Source organism: Camelus bactrianus, chromosome 3, assembly GCF_048773025.1.
Source record: "Camelus bactrianus isolate YW-2024 breed Bactrian camel chromosome 3, ASM4877302v1, whole genome shotgun sequence".
NCBI lineage: Eukaryota > Metazoa > Chordata > Mammalia > Artiodactyla > Camelidae > Camelus > Camelus bactrianus.
In genome coordinates this window covers 50,886,479-50,905,863 of record NC_133541.1, presented here as the reverse complement: position 1 = coordinate 50,905,863, position 19,385 = coordinate 50,886,479, and the positions used below count along the sequence as shown (strand labels likewise).

The 19,385-nt window shown below is 40.9% G+C and overlaps 1 long non-coding RNA gene across 1 annotated transcript in view; it reads left to right on the top strand.

Annotated features, from left to right (window-relative positions):
- Positions 1-19,385, top strand: part of LOC141575249 (uncharacterized) — a 61,246-nt gene that overhangs the window by 2,891 nt on the left and 38,970 nt on the right. The window contains exons 2-3 of the long non-coding RNA XR_012502693.1: positions 15,573-15,703; positions 16,306-16,395. This is a non-coding gene — a long non-coding RNA (uncharacterized LOC141575249). The remainder of the gene's footprint in view (positions 1-15,572; positions 15,704-16,305; positions 16,396-19,385) is intronic.

Sequence of the window (19,385 nt, the reverse complement as noted above, 5' to 3'; positions counted from 1 at the left end):
GGAGAATTTGCTGCACTAGGATTTCAAGCACAAACTCCTCTGCTCTGGGAGGTCCTCCTGGCATTTAATGTGGGCGGGGTTTGGGGCGGGGCGTGGAGCATAGGGGCGTGACAAGGGGCGTGGCAAGAGAGCACGGCTGAATAGACCGGCTGCAAAGGTTCTTGCTCTGCTCCCCGGTTCCTCAACACTCCACTCCCACCCAGAAATTTTTTCATCTCTTCTCTTCCCGGTGGAGAGAAAATGTTTTCCCCCAAACCATTATTTATGGATAAGCTTTATATAGAGATTACTTAAGGCTTTGGCTCTTGGTATTCGAAAACCAAGCGTTTGGATCACAGAAAACCTTTATCTGTTAAAAATCCTGGCTTTTGCATATCAGAAGGATCTTGATTTTCAAGACAACTATCTCTACTATGAGCTTGAAAAATTATTTAGGAATGTGGTGGCTTGATTTGCTTCTCACTGTGTTTTGCCTTCTGAGACGGTAAACCTCAGCCTCGAATTCAGGTTTAATAAATGAAAAATGCAGGGCAGGTAGGGCAGGTTGTAAGGGAAGGAGAGTGAAAAGAGTAGTGATTAGAAGAATTTACTAAGAGCAGAAACCCCTCAGAAGTGTTTCAAAAATACTATCCCTGCTGTACTTAGAACTGCAGCCCAGGTTTTATTTATTCAGGGCGCGAATACTCTTCCAAGCTCTGTGATGTGCCACTTTCTTTTGTTTACAACTTTCTTAGCAAGGTCTTTATTGAGGTCAGTCTTATAGCAGACCAAAATTGATGACCTAATTTGCCCTGAAAACTATTTCTGTTCCTGCTTTCTATGACTCGGCAGTGGTGTTTAAATTTGTCTGTTGTGAAATCTCACCCCCAAAGTGCTTTCTTCAGAGTGATTCTGAACACGATGGAGTGGATGATTTCAGCCACTCTTCCAAAATCATCATACAGAATGCAGTATGAAATGAGATCTGAACTGGCAGATTAGGAAGGGGAGAATACAGTGCCAGGATGCATTTGTAAAAACAAGATTTTGTCGATTCAAATGGTATTATCATTATCCTACTAGCCCTGGGGGTCAAATAAACTGTTCTCTATCGCTGTATTTGAAGCCACTGGAGACTCCACTCAGCTCATTAATAACTTCATTGTAAAGAAAACCTCAATAGCAACAGTGGTCTGGAACATGCCTGGCTCATAGAGGGAGTTCAAAAGTATGTATTGACTGTCTGGCTTTTCCTAGATCATCCACCCACCTCATTTTTCTGGGAAGAAATGGGAAGCACGTCGACTCTTTGGTGTAAGGAAGGAGATCTGTCGTTGGTTTTTGTTCCATGAGCCTGAGTGTTAGTCGAACCCTGGTGCCTAGAGAATTTTTTTGCTGACTGTTAGGAAGTCTTGTTCACCCCATCATATGAGACAAAGGTTTTCTGAAATCTCCAGGGTTACTCCAGGGCTCTTTATCGTGTAGATCAAGCATGTGGGGAGAATGACAGTACAAAACCAGCTAAGCTGGGGCCTGCCACACTTGCTGCCTCTTTCATGGAGAAACAGTGTAATAGAATGAGGAGCTGCCTCAAGTTCAAAGCCTACCTCTGCTGTTTCCAGCTGTTTAATCCTGAAGAAGTAACTTAGCCTCTTTGAATTTGAGTAGACATATCTGTGAAATTGTAGGGTTATAGTGAAGATAAGAAAAGATTAATACATCAAGTACCTGAGAAAGCTATAGTTTATGTTTTAAGTAATGATCATTTACTTTTTTAGATTTTCCAAATGTATACAATTATATGATCACATTGAATATGTTTTTTTCAAATGACAAGCCTCACCCCCACCCCCCACAAATTTGTGTTTCCCCTTTCCACTGAGAGTCACTGAATTAGACTTTTTAAATTGACCTTTGTGCTCATCTGGAGTGGGAGCATATACTGCAGAATATTATAACATAATCAATCTGAATTCATTACCATTCATTATCCTTAAAAGCATTTAGGAGACAGCTGCATGCTTGGGGCACTGTCTTGATGGATCCAGCCCTTGATTTCTGGCCCCCTTGCAAGCCAGGATGGTTTTGCAAGACAGTCAGGCACAAAGTGCTTACAAATGGAAAAAACTAGCCAGATCAGGTTGCAGTTAAGGCATTTTCAAGGCAAACAAGCAACGGGAAGGAATACCTGGGATATAATGAGTCATGTAGGGGGAGAATTGGATGTGGAGATGGGTAGAGATTAGTTAGTCTGGAAAAACCTCAAAAGTAGAGATTGGTTTCTAGCAACTGCTTCAGAGATGAAGAAGACACAGAGGGTCGGTCCACCTAATTAAGGATAAATCTGGATTGTGATGGGATGATCAGATAAATCATGTGATTTTAAAGATTAGACAGACGAGCCATTGGAGATCTGATCCTACCAACGAATGAATTATTTTGCAGCTAATGTATCCTGGCCCAGGGCTACAGAGAGAAATAAAACAATTTATGCTCTCCAGGAGTGCTACCACTCCATATTTGGTGGTAAGCGCAGTACAGCGTGTTGTGCGTATTCTGGAGGAAGTGACTAGTTGGATGGGGAAGGGCAAGTACTTGGGGGAAACTTCACTGAGGAAATGACACTCTACAGATGAGGACATTGAGGTCCAGAGAGGTGAAATAAATTGTCCAAGAACACACAACTGGGGAGTATCAGAGCTGAGATTACAACCCAAGCCCTCTTCCCTGAAGCTATGACTTCTTCCGGCCATTTTGCTCATAGCTATTTGCCTGAAGAAAAGAAGGAATCACATAGGGAATAATGGAGCCACGGAGCAGAAAGGGAGCTGGTCTGGAGTTTCCTGATGAAAAACCTTGAGACTGTGGCTTGGCTTATTATGCAGAAGACCTGTATCCTGGGGATCCCTAAGATGAAGCAGTGGAGAGTTGAGAGATGCAATATTGATGATATCATTTGACTTCTGGAGCCAGTTCCACCCATGGACTTTTGCTCCCTACAGTTTGAGTTATGACATGCCACCCGAGCATCTTCACCCGTGCAGTTAAGCATACAGAGCTCCTCTGACAGTGGCTCTGGTAGGTCTGGTATCGTGGGCTTACTGAAAGGACATTGTGGTGAACTAGCAGGACTCCTTTAAGACTGTAGAGGTAGAGGTGGGAAACGATGTTTGGCAAGATGCTGAGGAGTACAAGAAGGCGGGAGAATTTGATGACTAACAGGATGGATGGGTTGAAGGATGAATCTCCTATCACTGTAAGGCACTTGGTTATACAGTTGCTGGGGAGCTGATCTAGCCCAGTGTTATGGGGATGTCAGCAAGCCAGTATTCTGGGGGCACTAGAGAAACCCTATAATTTCCCATCTAAGTTTTCTCTTTTCAACCATGTTTAATGTGAGTGGCTTTATCTGGAGCCGCTGAGTGATGAAAATCTTGGAATGCTCAAAGTAGAGGGGACAGCAGCAGTTATTTGGATGTGGTTTTTGAAGGCTTTCTGGCTACCAGAGGTAGCCTTAAAGCAGTCTTCTGGCAGAATACACTTCAGGGAAACTTGAAAAGAGTGTGTTACCAGAGCAGTGGAAAATACCCACCCTGTGGTTTTCGGGTTTGATGTTCAAACTGTATGATAGCTCAAGATTCAGAGAGCGAATTAGCCAGAGTTAGACTGCCCATAACTGCTATTCCTGTAATTAGATGATGAGAAGAGAATTCTAAAAGCTTCCAATTCAATTTCCTTCATTGAGGATAGTCTCATTTAATTAACCATGACCCTAAGGGAGCAGCCTGAGACAGTGCTGACATGAAGGGAGAACAATAGGAAACAAGAAAATTGGAGACTGATAGCAGTCAGCCTGATACATGTACTGTGGGATTCTAAGGAAAGAGTCACAGCTCAGTGGGTCCCCTCACATTTCCTTGGTACCCAAACATAATCGGATTTCCTAATTTCAGAACGGGAAATCCAGTGAAATACCAGCAACATGTATGTTTAGAAAAGCTGGCATGGGGCTGGGTGTAAGCGGGCTGCCCAGCTGACAGCTGGAAGGATGGACTAATGCGACTCTAGGGCCACAGGTTTAGAAAGAAATTGCTGGGAGAGCCGCATGCAGGGCGATGTTTCAGGAGGTGGCCTCCCTGGATGTCATGGCAGAAACAGTTTGCTCTGCTAGTTCTGTGTGAAGCACCCAAGATGCTTTCTTTGTTTAGTGTAATAGATGTCGTTAATGATTTCTTCGGTTTTAGTATCTCATTTCCTGGGTGACCTAAAAGCAGGGTGTGAGTCAGCAGAACAGGATGCCACTGCTGAGAAGAGCGTTCTTCATGTTGTTGAGGGGGTGAGCTTTAGGGAAAGGGACGCCTGGGACCACTTTCTGGAGACCCTAATCCCAATCAGTTGGAGAAAGAAATCAAGTCTCTCAGTCAGGGGACTCTGCTTGTTCAGCCTGAGAGAAACTTGATTTCCAGTTTCGCCAGTGAGCTCATGACACGTAGGGGAGGAGTCAATAATTGCAGCACCAGTGAGTTTCCTCTTTGGACCCGAGTAGGAAATTCCATTATATTGACTAGCTCTGGAGCAGGTGACTCCTGAATCATTGTTAACTTGGCGCTCTCCTCCTCCTCTGTTGAGTTACATGGAGGTGAAGATGGTCAACTATGTTTTTTAAAACCACAGAAATGACAATTTCATATGGTTCAATCTAACATTTCAGCAAAACTCAACAATCCTGTGAGGTACACGGGTGCTTTATTCTCTCTGAGACTGTGTGTTGCCTGTCAATTTCACTACCTGTTGAGCTCTCTGAAATAATCCAACAGAAAAGCTAAACACGCTAGTTTCCTGTTGCCTTCCCTCAGGTAGCACGGCCAGCCTTCAGTGGCTGCCCTGGCCTGGGCTGGCCACACTTGGTGTTCTGCTGCTCTGTCTGAGTAGCCAGCCTCAGGTTCAGAGACTGTGGTTTTATAACATGTCCGTTACTGACGCGGAGAACCGTCCAGCCATTGGCCCCTGTTTTTGAAGTGATCATGGTTTTAATCTCTTTTCTGGGGGAAGGAGAAATTTCTTTCACAAAGCTTTTGCTCATGTTTTATCTCAGCACCATCACAAAGTTACATTTATAAAATGAATGTGGCGGAAGCTTTTGCTTTCCAGCAGATAATTTCTGGCATTGCTCACGCACATCTTGGATACCCTATCATAGCAACTCATTCTTTACTACTTTATCCTGTAGCCCATTGACTTTGTTTCTACATCCTTGCCTCTAGGACAAACTTTACGTAGAGTTTTTTTTTTTTTTTCCTCATTTAAAAAATTCCTACATACGTATTAAACTTTGTGTGTAACAGAGGTGGCATCACAAACCCATATAGACAATTGTCTAACCATATTGACCAAAAAAGAAAAAGTGTATAGCTTTCATCAGCATAAAACTAAACTCCAAGTAGATTAAAGAGCTGAATATGAAAAATAAAACTTAGAAACTTTTAGGAGGAAAATGGGGGAGATTAAACTTTTAAGGCATTGAAATAGGAGAGGATTTCTTAAAAACTATAAGGGATGTATTATAAAGGAAAAGATTTATACATTTGACTACACTGAAATCAGTAAACATCTGTATGACAAAGCACTATAGATAGAGCGGAAAAAAAAATCTCAAACTGGAGTTTTTTTCTCGGTTTCTAAATTTCAACAAACAATAATTATCTAGAATATATAAAAGTGATTTCACATCAATAATTAAAAACAAAATGGCCAAGGTATGAGGAGGCAGTTTAGAGGATAGGAATGGCAAATGGTTGACAATTGAAAAGATGGTTAACCTCAGGATTTATCAGGGAAATGCAAAGCAGAAGAGCAGTGCGGTACCATTTCACATCCACCAGATGGGCAAACATCGAAAAACTTTCTAATACTAAGTGTTCTCAAGGCCCCAGGAAGACAGAACCTCATATTTATTGATTGAGGGCAGATTTTGTACCATTATTTTGTACAGCAAATTGGTAATTCCCAGTAAAGTTGGAGGTGTAGGTCCTCTATAATTTAGAGTAAATACTTGGAAGTGAAATAACTAAGACTGTCTCACAAATGCTCAAGGGGCACTGTTTATAATAGTCAAAAAAAAAAAGTGGACATGACCCAACTCTATTGACTGGAGTAGAGGTTTGGCCAACTACAGCCTCCTGGGTCAAATCCATCTCACTGTCTGTTTATACATATCTTGCAAACAGTTTTAAATGTTAAAAAATGTAAACTATGAGAGACCAATAATGTGTTATATCATGTAAAAATTATATGAAATTCAAATATTAGTGTCCATAGTAAAGTTTTTTTTAAAAATTGAAGTGTACTTAATTTATAGCATAGTAAAGTTTTATTGGAATACAGCCATACTCATTCATTTAAATTTTGTACTGGGGGCCCCCCGTGTGATTCTGATGCACACCAGGTTTGATGAACAGTGGATGGAAGAATGGATACATTGTGGTGGATGCATACAATGGAATAGTATACAGTAGTTAAAAATCAATGAGTTAGATAGATGTATATTAACATGACAAAGCATTAAAGTGAAAAATAAAAAGGATATGTATAGTTTGATGTTACTCCATACAATTGCATAAACAATAGTATTTGTGGTTTATAGAAGCACTGCAAGCGGCGTAAGTTCTAAAACATGCATATGATAATAATACTCATCAGGGAATTGTGGTCACTTCTAAAAAAAGGTGGGGAGGATAGAGAAGGGACTGAATTTTAGCTGTATTTATATTTTATTCCTTAAAAGTACAGAGATCTGAGTTAAATGACAAAATGTTAATGTCTATTAAATATGAGTAGTATGTGTGACAGTTTTTATATGCTTGAAAAACTTGTAAATTGAAAGTAAGAAAATTTAAAGCCATGCATTCTCATTAAAAAATTTAAGAACATAAAGTATAATATTAAACAATTGCATATTTCAATATGAAAAACAATCTATAATCCCACCACCTGAATATGATTACTTACTAATATTTTGATATTTTCTCTTCTAGTCCTTTTTTTCCCTATGCCTAGTAAAATAGTTTTAATTACATGATATTTACAATTTTGTATTCTTTTTCTTTAATATTGGTTCTTAGGAATTTTCCATATAGTTATTCTAATTTTTATAACAACCGCATATACTGCATATATGCATAACATTTATGATTTTTAACATACTATATGCTTGCTATAAAAATTTGGAAAATAAAGTATGAAGAAAATCAAAACCATCTGTCATGCAGTACTTTGATGATATGTTTTATGTATATATCTCTCCAGTCTTGATTATTGTTTTGCATCTTTAGCTTTTTACTTAATGATGTACCATGAGAATTTCCCCATGATATTCGTGCTCTAAAACCTAATTTTAAATGGCTCCATATTATTCTATTGTATATGGATTAAGAAGCACAAATGCTCATGTAACCTATCTTCCTCTTTTACCCTCTGACAACATCTGTTAGCATGAGTTAGAAAACTCTGAATTATCTGCTGCTGATCCCTGTGGGACCAGGGAAGGAGGGGCAAGCGCTGGGGGATATTGACAGGAGGAACCCTGAGCTCCCAGGAGTGGGCAGGGGGAGGGGGTGCCCTGGTTCTCACCCAGAAGGGGCTCTACCTGAGTTGAAAGACACTCTTTGTCTTTTTCCATCTCTGCTTTCTTCTAGACTGCAGGTGTGTGACTGGTTGGCTTGCTGGGCGATCTTTTTTGGGGATAATGTATTGTTATGGTTCTCACCTTCATTTTAAGGAGATAAGCGATAACTGTTAGGTGGCAAATATAAAGTCAAATCACAAAACCTTCTAAACAAAAGGTTGTTTCACTCTAAGTTGTTTTGTGCAATGGAGTGGCCCAAGATCACATGTCCAACTTCTCTTCATCTTGTATGGTGAACTCTCTTGGAACAATTCTGAAATGCACATTTGTTCCTATCTTAATATCCTTGAAACTGGGGTGAGTCGCACAATCCCTGGTGTTTTATTATCACTTTCAACTATTGTTCCCATTTTAATGCCTCTGAAACCAGAATGTGACTTACAATCAATGACTTCTTAAATTCAATAAAATACACTATTCTAAAGCTGTGGTTTTAAATCTAGGCTACACATTAGAATCATCTGAAGAATTTAAAGAAGTGTAAGATGCCTGGTCCTCATCCCAGAGGTTCTACTAAGTTAGTTATATTAAAAACTCCTAAGATTTGGTTTCTTTGTTTATTTCTTGCTTTCTTTTTAGAGAAGATACTGGGGATTGAACCCAGAACCATGCTAGGCATGGACTCTACCATTTGAACTATATCCTCTCTGCAGAACTCATAATATTTGGAACCAGTGTCATAGCCTTTCATGGAAGGAAAAATAATGTCATCATAGCATCAAAACCAAGTCAGGGTGGCTCTTAATAAAGTTACTGGAAGTCCTGTTTTCCAACTGTTAGAGAAGTTCATCAGGTGCTCTTGAGCAAGAAGAACAAGCACTTGGCTTGGAATCAGCAGATCTGTACTGACTTCTAGTGTTATGGCCCTAGGCAGGTGATTTAGCCTCTCTTAGCCTTGGTTTCTTCATTTGTAAAATAGTAACATACCACTTCACAGGGCTGGTGTGAGCACTCGACAAGACATGTAACAAGATGCCTGCTGCATTTTGGGACACATTGTGGGCACCTATTAGCAGAAGTTTTCTTGCAAATACTGTTAATTAAAATTGGAAGTACATTTCTTGAGCCTGGGAGAAAAAAAAATGGAGCTAAGTGTGGTTTATTGACATCTTTTGAACGAGTTCCTAGATTAGGGTCTCCAGCTCATTTAACATGGTAAAAACAGATGGCAGAGTCAGTATCAGCTTATTTTCTCCTATTTCAGAAAATCATTAAAGGAATTGAGTGGAAAGGACTTACACTAACAAACTTAAGTTTTCATTTCCAAAACATTTCTAAATTCATCCAACTACACTTGGAGGGAAAGGGACCAGTTTTCCCAATAGCTGGTAATCACAAACGATAATGTGAACTGTGGATAAATTCATGTGATAGTCCCAACCTGGACCTTATTTCCTGTTTGGGGTTTGGTGAATTGTGTGCTTTACAATTGCATTCAAATCAATTTCTATATGTATCATAATGGCTTCCTGTGTTTGCTAAAGAGATACGTAATGGCATAGGTTTTTTCCACTATAAGAAAAGATATTTTCCAGCTGCGTTGCATTTCTGGAAATGGAATCAGCCGTAACCACTGGCACCAAATATTTAGCAGTCTGGACGCTGGTGGAGAGAAGAAGTGAGGAGTTTGCACGGCTCTCAAATCGCCTTTGCCACAGGGTGGGTAATAGAATGTGATATTTGTGTGCTCAGAATAGTTGAACTTGTGGGGAAAGGCAGCCTTGCCAGTTCTCAGTGTCAAACCACAACCTGGAATTATCTTGCCCATGAAGACCTTTTTCTTGGATGGGCAGGGAAGCTGTTTTCCATATATAGCCAATGCTTGATTATTTGCTTGTGTGCATAACTCACTTTATGGATTATTCACAGCAATTTTTAGGTCCAGCCTGGGTCCTTTTCCCCCAACTGTCTTGCCACCCACTATGATCCTGTAGACTATCTCCTCCTTTCGGTTGGTATGTGCTGTGGAATTCAGTTGTTACGCCAGTGTGCTCACATTTATTAAATGCCTATCTTGGGCCAAACTTTTTATTAGATCAAATCTTTATTCAACTTGGCGACGTAAGTGGTATCATCTTATTTTCCAGAGGAGGGAACAAAGATTTAGAGTTTAAGACACTTGTTTCAGGTCATATACAAGTTTCAAATGTATAATGCCATCTAGGTTAACCACTACTTTTGGTAACTTGAGCCATAGAAACTTCTCTGTGAGTGTGAGGACTCTGAAATAATTTTTATCAATTTAGCATAGCATATTTGAACCAATCTCCTTTTATAAAGACAGACTAAACAGTTTAATACTTGAGAAGGCACACAATAAAATTCAAGCTGTGGAACATACACACTATGATTGTTACAAAGGTTTTAAAAATAAAGTCAGTTGAACAAAGATGGTTAAAGGGTCTTTACTGCTAGATAACTATTCTTTTAGGGCAGATTGTAAATGTAGGCATTTTCCCCCTGCATGTATTTTGCTTGATGGAGAGCAGTTTCCATGTGCTCTCCAGATGATTCCTTTGTTAATATTTCTGTTTAAAGCCTTGTTACCTTTGCTCCTTGTCCTACTGTACCTCATTGTTTCCATAGCAACAAGACAGAATGAGGAGTGGGTAGCAATTGGCTCCTGAGAGAATGGAAATGCTATGGAAAGTTCCACCTGAAATAACATGCAAATCACTTGTGCATATGATAAACAACAGAGAGAGAGATGCTTTTTTTGGGAAGACAGCTTATTTGGTTTTTGGAATATGCTCATTTTTCTGACAGCTTCTTTTTCTTGTTATCTTTCTTGCCTTTTTTTTTTTTTTTTGTATTTTGGAGGCCAAAATAAAATCATTAAAAAACAAAAATTCAACCTGACATTGCATGTGACTCAATGGCAGATGCAGGGATTTGTGTTTCCAGAGATAGATCTTGAGCACAGCATTTAAAAAGGCTTTTAATTGGGAAATGAATTTGCCTCTTGATTAAGCTACCTCTGGTTGCTAGGATATAGCTGAAGAGTGAGATGTTCTTCTAAAGTGAGATTTCCCCAATTGTTTTGCTATCAAGGACTTCTGTTATTATTTTTCCTTATAGCTTTCCAAAACTTGTTTAACATACTCACAGAATTAAAAGTTTCAATATGGGCCTCTATGGCCTTAACTTAGAGAAATATAAATTTCTGTTTTGGAATTTAAGAGCTCTCTTTTTGGAATACTGAAAATAGCTTTTAAAATAGAGTTTCCCAAAAGAAAATCACTGTTTTGAGATGGTCAACAGAATAGAGTGGGAAGCATAGATATTTTACATAAGAAAAAATCATAGAGCTGTTTTAAGTATCCCTTTCTTGTACAACACAAGGCACAATATAAACACAATTTATATCTTATGGGAATAAATAAAAATACAGAAATGGGTTCCTGGTAAAGTTGGGGGAAGTGCCTGATCATCTCACTTTGAGTGCCAAATAAAGTCATTCTTCACAGCTGTTCATTGCTATTATTTATGGGGCATTACACAAAGACTTTTTTTCCCCAGGTTCAAATTTTCAAGCAATCAGGGATCATAGAAGACATTTTTAAAAGCCTCCAGCGGTAATGATTAAGCTCCATAACACCTCCTTTTATGCAACATATAGTGTAACTATCACATGTCAGCTGAATTCTCTCAAGTCACACCCTGTCTTCCAGTATCTTCACGCACACCTTCTCCTGGGATCATGCCTGCATACTGGAGTCCCATTCATAAAGCCCAGGGTCTTGGCTTCCAAGCCTCTCTATTTAATGAGATCAGTGTTCACGTTTCAAGATGAAATTGTCCGACCACTACTTCACAATAACCTGGGGTGCCTGTTAAAAATGCAGAGCCCCAAATCCAGACTGACCGATCCATTGCTGGGGGTGAGATGTGTCATCTGAATTTTGGATAGACTCCCTGGTGCTTTATTTCCTGATGCTCAGTAAAGCCCTCAGCTAAGGGAGGTGGAGGGTGGGGGCTGCCTCTGGTGCTCAGGAGCTATCAGGTCGTCATCTGCATCAGCAGAGCTAACACCCGCTCTCCTCTTCTCTCCATCACTGCACCAGCCCTCCGAGCCCGTGAACCTGACCCCATCATCTGCCTCCTCACCAGGCCTTAAGCCCTTCCGGGTGCTCCTTGTATTTTTTTTCTTAAAGTCTTTTAGGAAATGATCTCATCTGTAAAACATGGATTGAGAGTGGGTATATGTGTGGGGTGGGTAGGACTGAGGTGAGGGGTTGGAGAGTTCCGTACTTTTGTCCCAAGAGCTCTGTGTTCATAGGATGACCTTGATTTCATTAGCTCATCCTGGGCGTGGCGGGTGGGAGGGCTGTAGCTGGAGATAATCCATGCAGGGCCCGATATAAAAACGTTTCTGCTGAGTGAGAGGGATACACACCTTGATAAAATTTAGGGGGCCGTATGTTTCTCTAATAGATTACTTCAGGACCGTATGAATCCTAGCTTGCATTTCCTGAGAACCAACCACACTGTGGATGAGGAAAGCGACCCAGAAGCATTGACAGATATATAATGAAATCTACTTGGGTTTTTAAAAATATATATTCATCAACAATCCACAAGCGGGTAATTTTGAGCTAGCCTGAAAGAGGCGTTGTTTCCAGTGTAACCAATGGATGTCTCCGAGGTAAATACGAGAGGAGGAAAGGGAGTGACAACCCACTTGGCACAGGTAGGAAGTTCCAAACTGTGGCCTGCCTCTTAGAATCACAGCTGAGGCATGTTGTCTACAGAGTGTCCTGTGTGTGTGTGTGTGGGGTGGTGGTGGAGGGAAATCATGTGACTTTGGGATACGGATGTATGGTAGCCGTCTTTATTTCCTCCCGGACCGGGCTGGCCCTGGACTCCTAGGCCTGGAGTGATATTGAGTAAATCACATGCCCACCTCTAGGTCTGAAAATTTCTACCTTGCCCCCTGCGAGTTCCTAGTCATCCTGTGCCAATACTGAAATTGCTCGTGAAATTCAGGGTCTTTATCTTTAGTAAGTGTTCGGCGAGGCAGCGCTAACTCTGACAGCACAGGGAGTAGCAGCTGCTCAGCTTGGCTGCTTTTGACACCTAGCAGAGGTCACACCTTGTGGGAAGGGGGAATCAGGGAAACATTACCAGCATACTGGGAGCAAGAAAGGTCCCAGGGTGTAGGATTGATAACAGCCCAGTCTGGAGAGGAGCAGGGTGTGACTGGAGAGTTTGAGAGGCCTCGGTAAATGGGGAAGGGCATGTGGCAAATGTGAGAAATAAAAATGAGGAAATGAAAAGTTAGCTGTAGTCATCCCGTCATTTGCAAATGATTTATAGCTTTCATAGCCATAAGCTCTTTTGATCCTTCCAAGAACACTCACCATGTAGGGGTGGTGGTTGTTCCCAGTTTACAGATAAAGATGCTAAGCCCACAGAGAGGCAGTGACTTGCTCAAGGCTAGCCAGGACTAGGACACAGGTCTTTTGTCTCCGGTTCTGCTCTCCTGTCTATTTCTCCCACTCCACACTGTTAACTAATAGACTGAGAGTAACCCCACACTGACCCTGCCTACTTCATAATTTTGCCCAGGGTCAGCCGAGCAGGGGATAAGTGATCAGAGGAGAAGGCATACCTAGGAGACTGGGAACTTTTCCCCGAGGTTGACTTAGACTAAATGGATGTCCATGACCAATGGTGTTTCATTAGGCTGAACTGCATAATGGGTCTTTAATGTGGGGAAGACAAGACCACCCAACTCACTTTTAACTGATGAAGCTGAAACCAAATCTGTAGAGGTGAAAGGCTTGTGCATTAGCCCTGTGATAATAGATTTCCAGATGGCTGGAATCGGACCTCTGTCTCTGCCTTTGGCCAGTGATATTGACCAATAAATTGCTTTATGTCAATAGATCAGAGATACAGTGCAAGTGAACGCTACATGCAGATAACAGTCTTTATTCAGGGTCTTTTGTAACCCTTTAATGTGCAATCTTTACTTAAGACTCTAAGAGGGGAAATGTTCTGAGAAACCTCTTTGAAAGTTTTCGACAGGATACATTTTGTAAAGAGTAACATATACTAAAATTAAGCAAGGTGTACTTGTAAGAAGGGAAAAAGTAAGGGCATTCGTGAATGGTTTGAACAGTGCTTGTTACAAATAGCGTTGCCTTTCCAAGCGTCCCCTCCATAGATGTAATTTTAAAAGCAGTGTCACGAGTGGCACACAAAAAGGTAGAAGACTATTCTTGATGTAGCTGTCATTTTCCTCTTAGAGAAATACAATTATTTTCCAGTCTACTTTATATAAATGTAAATGTGTGTCTCTGAGAAGGTTTCTCTCCCCTGTGAATTAATGTAGTCCATTTGAAAAGGGGCGATGAATGGGCTACATGTAAATTATGACTTCCTGGGATGTTTCTTTGACATTCAATTGAAAGAGATGAATCTGGCTGAGGCTGGTAATTGTGCCTCTTTCCCTGTGGGCTGTAAGTGTATTTGCATGGGAGGGAAATGAATGCAAAGGTGTAGACAAGAGTGCCCTCAGCACCCCAGGTGAGCAGGGGACGTCTTTTAGCAATGGTTTTTTCCAAAATTGCTTTGAATGGTCTGAGAAGTAAATCACTTAAAAAATTATTGGTGGAGCTTAGACACTGAATTTCATGTCTTCTTCACGTTCAGAATCTGGCTCATTGTGGTGAGAAATAACCCCCAAGCTAAAAACGGTTGAAGCGAAGGCAGGACTCTGAGGAAGAAGCCAGCTGGGCTGAATGGTGATGCCAAGAGCCTTAGAAGCAGAAAAATGCAAAGTGCCTCCTGGTTATGCGTGTTTGCTAGTGAGATTGTGGAGATGTAAGAGATTCTGGTTATAAGAAATGGCGTTACTATTACAAATAACTTTGCCCTCAATATAATGTAGACAAAGATAATTTTATGCAGTTATAGGGGTTCTTTTTTTTTTTTTAACTTCGTAAGTATATTTTTATTACATTTTGAGAAATTCCCTCATTCTAATTTTAGAGACCATGTACAACACGGTATGGGACAGAACAGGGTCTTGAGGCAGAGTTCGGTTAACAGGGGTGCTGCTTGGGCAAAGCAGGACAAAGCTTTCTTTAAACTGTGATAAAAACATAAAATTTACCATCTTAACCATTTCTAAGTTTACAGTTCAGCAGTGTTAAGTATATTAATACTGTTACGCAACAGATCTCTGGAACTTTTTCATTTTGCAAATCTGAAACTGTCCCCATTGAACACGAACTGCCATTTCCCCCCCAAACCCCCAGCTCCTGGCAACTATCCTTCTTTAATAGATGTTCTCCTAACTTCTCTTGGTTTATATTTCTAATTAAAAAAGGACCAAGCATCAGTCATTCCTTCAACTCATCAAATACTTGCTGAGTTGCTTACTGTGTGCCAAGCTCCCTTCTGAGCGTTGGCAAGGTTTATCTCCCTTAAGTCTATGAGATAGTGCCTGAGGTCGGGGTCTCCGGCAATCAGATGGAGAGGCGTGTGCAGGAAGTTTATGGGGGAATGCTTTTGAGATCAACACCTGTGGGGTGAAGGCAGTGGACTGGGAGGGCAGAGGAGGAGGGAGGAGTCGCAGTGCCACACAGCTGCAGCAGGGGACTCTGCAGAGCCCACTGGGGACTGGGAATGCCCTTCAGCTTTGTCCCATCTTAAGGCAAGGGGACTAGGCTTTTACATACCCCCTCTTCCCCACCACTCCCCGCCACCCTCCCAATGATCCCAGTGGGTGTCCAATGCCCCCAGGAAGGATGTGACCCTGGGCAAGGCCATCTCTCAGCAGCTGAGAGGCGTCAGCTATCAATATTCCTAGCAACTGGGGAGGGATTGCATAGGGGCTGAGGGGGGGCTCTGGGGTAACCCACTGTAGCACTCAGTACAGGCATTATTTCCCTTTTTGCAGAAGAAAACCAACCCTACAGGAGTCCGACAATTTCCCCAAGGTCACGCAGCAACGTAGAGGGCCAGGGTCCCTGCACAGGCTGGTCTGGAGCCTGCAGTCTCAACCACCACTTGCCTTCTCCTGCAAACCAGGTAAGTACACCAGTAAATGAGGAAGATGCTTTCAAAGAGAAGTACATGCTCTGAAGAAAATCAAAGGGCGCACTCTGCTTCCTGATACATCAGCTACTTTGCCGTGTGTATGGCAGTGACAGTGACAGTGACAGTGACTGCTAGCCATCTTCTTATAAGGACACTCATCCCAGTGGGTTAGGCTCCCACACTATGACCTCATTTAACCCTGATTACCTCCTTAAAGGCCTTGTCTCCAAGTCCAGTCACGTTGGAAGTTAGGGCTGCAACATACGAATTTCAGGGGGCCACAATTCAGCCATAAGCACTGAGTATAAAACAAAGTTAACTATGTTTCTTTGCTATAGGATTTCGTTATCCTAAAGAGACCTTCCAAGAGGGCACCTATTAGCGTTTCCCTAACTTATTTTTCTTTGAGATTCCATGTTAATTTTCAAGAGATCACTTATTAGGAATCTGGAAAAAAAACCTACTCAAAATAAACTATTGTGCTAACCTTGTGTGTGCACTGGTGTGTAGTCAGAGAAAGCTGAGGTGGGTGGGGCTGCCGGTTCTTATATTAAGTGTTCTACTCTTACGTTTTCTTCCTGGTTTTGATGCAGGGTTTTACAACCACCCCCAGCCAGACCAGTGAGACGTCCCCTGTCTTTGCCAGTGAGCCTGCTGATCACAGCACACCTCTGTCGTTTCAGGTATTTTGGTTGCTATGCATGCTCAGGGACCCTTTCACAGTTTCCCTGGAAAGCTGAAGGTGTATGACATCTAAATATTAATAAATGGTCTGTCATTGTATTTAGTAAGCTGTCCTCTCACTCCCTGAAAAGAATACTACTAAAATATTATGCTCTTGGATTGACATTGCTGTAGTGTGACGTGCTCATTTGTATTCATGCTGAGCTTCAAAACAAGCATCCTAGCCTGCAGATTATTCTAATTAAATCGCTGGAAAAACCATCCAGCATGATCTCATTTGAACTTTCTGTAATTGCTTACTTCCTCTTCTTCTTTTTAATGCATAAATAAGACCTTCAGATTTTACTTTCCCTGTGACTTTTCTTTATTCATAAATACTACCTTTCCTGATGTTTTTCATCAGTTCGTTTACAGTAAAAGTTTATTACCTTATCTTTCTGATGCGATGTTTAAAGGCAAATTGCTATAATTCCCCCTTATTAAGGAATTATTATTAATAAATATTGTGATTTATTGCTGCAGAACATTTAAGTGTATAATTTTCTTCTCTGTATTAAGCGTTATTATACAAATGGGAAACTTTATTGTTATTTGGTGGTTCTATTTAGGAACATTCTCTCAAAGGCAGGACAGTGTGGTGGAAATGTGACCTTTGGTGTTACAGACGCCACTACCAGCAGCTCGACCCTAGGGTTTCTCAGTTTTTAAACGTGCAAAATGAGGCTATATTTTTTTGGCGGAGAGGATTCATGTGTTTGCAAGGATAAAAGGAGCTGAAAAAAAGGGTTTTTTTTTTTCATAAAAAAATGTAATATCAATTAATCACTGATTGGATGATTCTAAAATCTTGAGCACCCAGTATATCCCAACCTGTCATGCATGTGTGTGCCTGCACACACACACACACACACACACCCCCCACACCCTCTCATGTCAGTATCTTCCTGCTGTTCTGAACTTTATTTAACCATTCCTCTGTTTTGGGTGTTTACACTGTTTCCAGTTTTTGCAATTATAACAATGGTACAGTAACATTTTTTGTACATGAATCCTCCCAAATCTGATTATTTCATTAGAGAAGATTCCAGGAAGTAAAATCACTGGGTCAAAGTCTACATACTTAAACGTTATATGCATGTATTTCATAAATACTGCTTTGCTGAAAGAAAACCCAACTAACATCCCTAACGAGGAGCTCACGACAACAGCCGTCCCTCCATGCTCTTGCCAGTACTTAATAGCAGTATCTCACTGTTGACTTAATTGCACATCTACGGTTATCAGTGATCAGTAAGGCTAAACACTTTCTAACGTGTTTATTACCAGGTTCAACTTCTCAAGAATCATCTAATTGCATATGTCTATCTTTATATTAGATGTCAACTGTTTGTCTTATTAATTTATAACAATCCTTTAATACTAAAAAGTCAAACCTTTACTATATTGCTTGCAAGTCCATTTCCCATTTATCATTTGATTTTAATTTTGTTGATAAGATTTTCTGGTGGACAGATGTCTACATCATTTTATGTGGGCAAACACAAACATCTGTTTATTAACTATGGGTGGTGGCTATGTGAGCATTACATATATTTTTTCTAAAGATGATTCTTAGATAAAACCAATTCAAAAATCATACCTGCTCATTAAATATTTCTTTCCTTTTGTTTACACTTGGAAAGCCCTTTCATTTCCCCCCAACACTATTTCATGAAGAATTCATCTCCTCCCCCTGGGTTTGTTTCATAGAGTGTTGTAATTGTTAACTTGTCTGTGCTCCTGCTAGGCCATGAACTAGAACCTTGTACCTCTGAGTCCACAGTGTCCGGTAGGCCTCATTAAACATTTATTGAATAAAGGAAAGAGTCTCTGGGGGAGAAAGACCTATGAGAAAGATATGCAAGTTTGTAGCCCACGTGGTGGCCACAGTCTCATCCCAGGGCTGTGGGAACGACAGATCTTCAAAATAGGAAGCTCTCAGCAGGAATGACTTCTCAGGGATTTCATGGTGCAGACTCACTGAATCAGTCAGAACATCTGAGACTCCACCATGAATACATGTCAGTCTCCTCCCCAACATACCCCTCTCCCAGGATGTTCTGACAGCATGCGCACCTTTGTCAGTGATGCTGGACAGACCAAGAGTAAGGAAGAGATCGGCCACACTAGACACTCCTACCACCAACAGCATTTAAAGGCAGGAGCTAAACTGTACGGCGTGACATATTTCACATCAATAAAGGCTTTGGAGTTAGCCTGGCCTTCTAAAAAGAAGGCAGAGTTCTTAAGGGACCTGGCCATGTTAGTTGCCTCTGATATCCTACAGTGCCCAGAAAATCGCTGAACATCCCGTAGATGCTCAGTGAGTACCAAGGGGTCCTCATTTCCTTTTCTTTTGCAGATTGCTATTCTTAACGATTTTGTGTGTAACCGGAGGACTTCTGTTTTTTTTTTTTTTTTTTAGCCTTCCAGGATTTTCATTTTTAACCAAATGTTTTTATATATATATATTCAGGGCTGAGAATAAATATTCTAAATATAATTTTAAATCTCGATTGAATACACAGGCTATTTTTCAAAGCCTTAGTGTGGATTCCAATTTCAGCTCACAGTTTCCTTGCTATTTTATGTTGCAGTCAGACGGGAGTTGTCCAGAAGACTCTTTTCTCATCTAAATGCAGTCTGTTTCACACTTAAATCTGTGAAGCAATTTGTTAGATAAGGAGGCATCTCCGCTCTGGGCTGGAGGCAGAAAGTAGAACATCCATAGGAGACTAGAGAAAACGAGACAGCCCAGCATGAGCGAAGCAATTTGGTGAAGAGAAGTTGAAGGGAATCTCTGGGGTCTGACAGTGTGGAGTCGCCGTCTGTCAGAGGTCTGAGTTACGTGGGTCGAAAGTTCTGGGCAGCGCTAAGTAGTTGTCTGAAAAGCAGCTTCTACTGAGAAATCAGCAACTGGCTATATTGGCTGCTTATATGATGAAAAAAA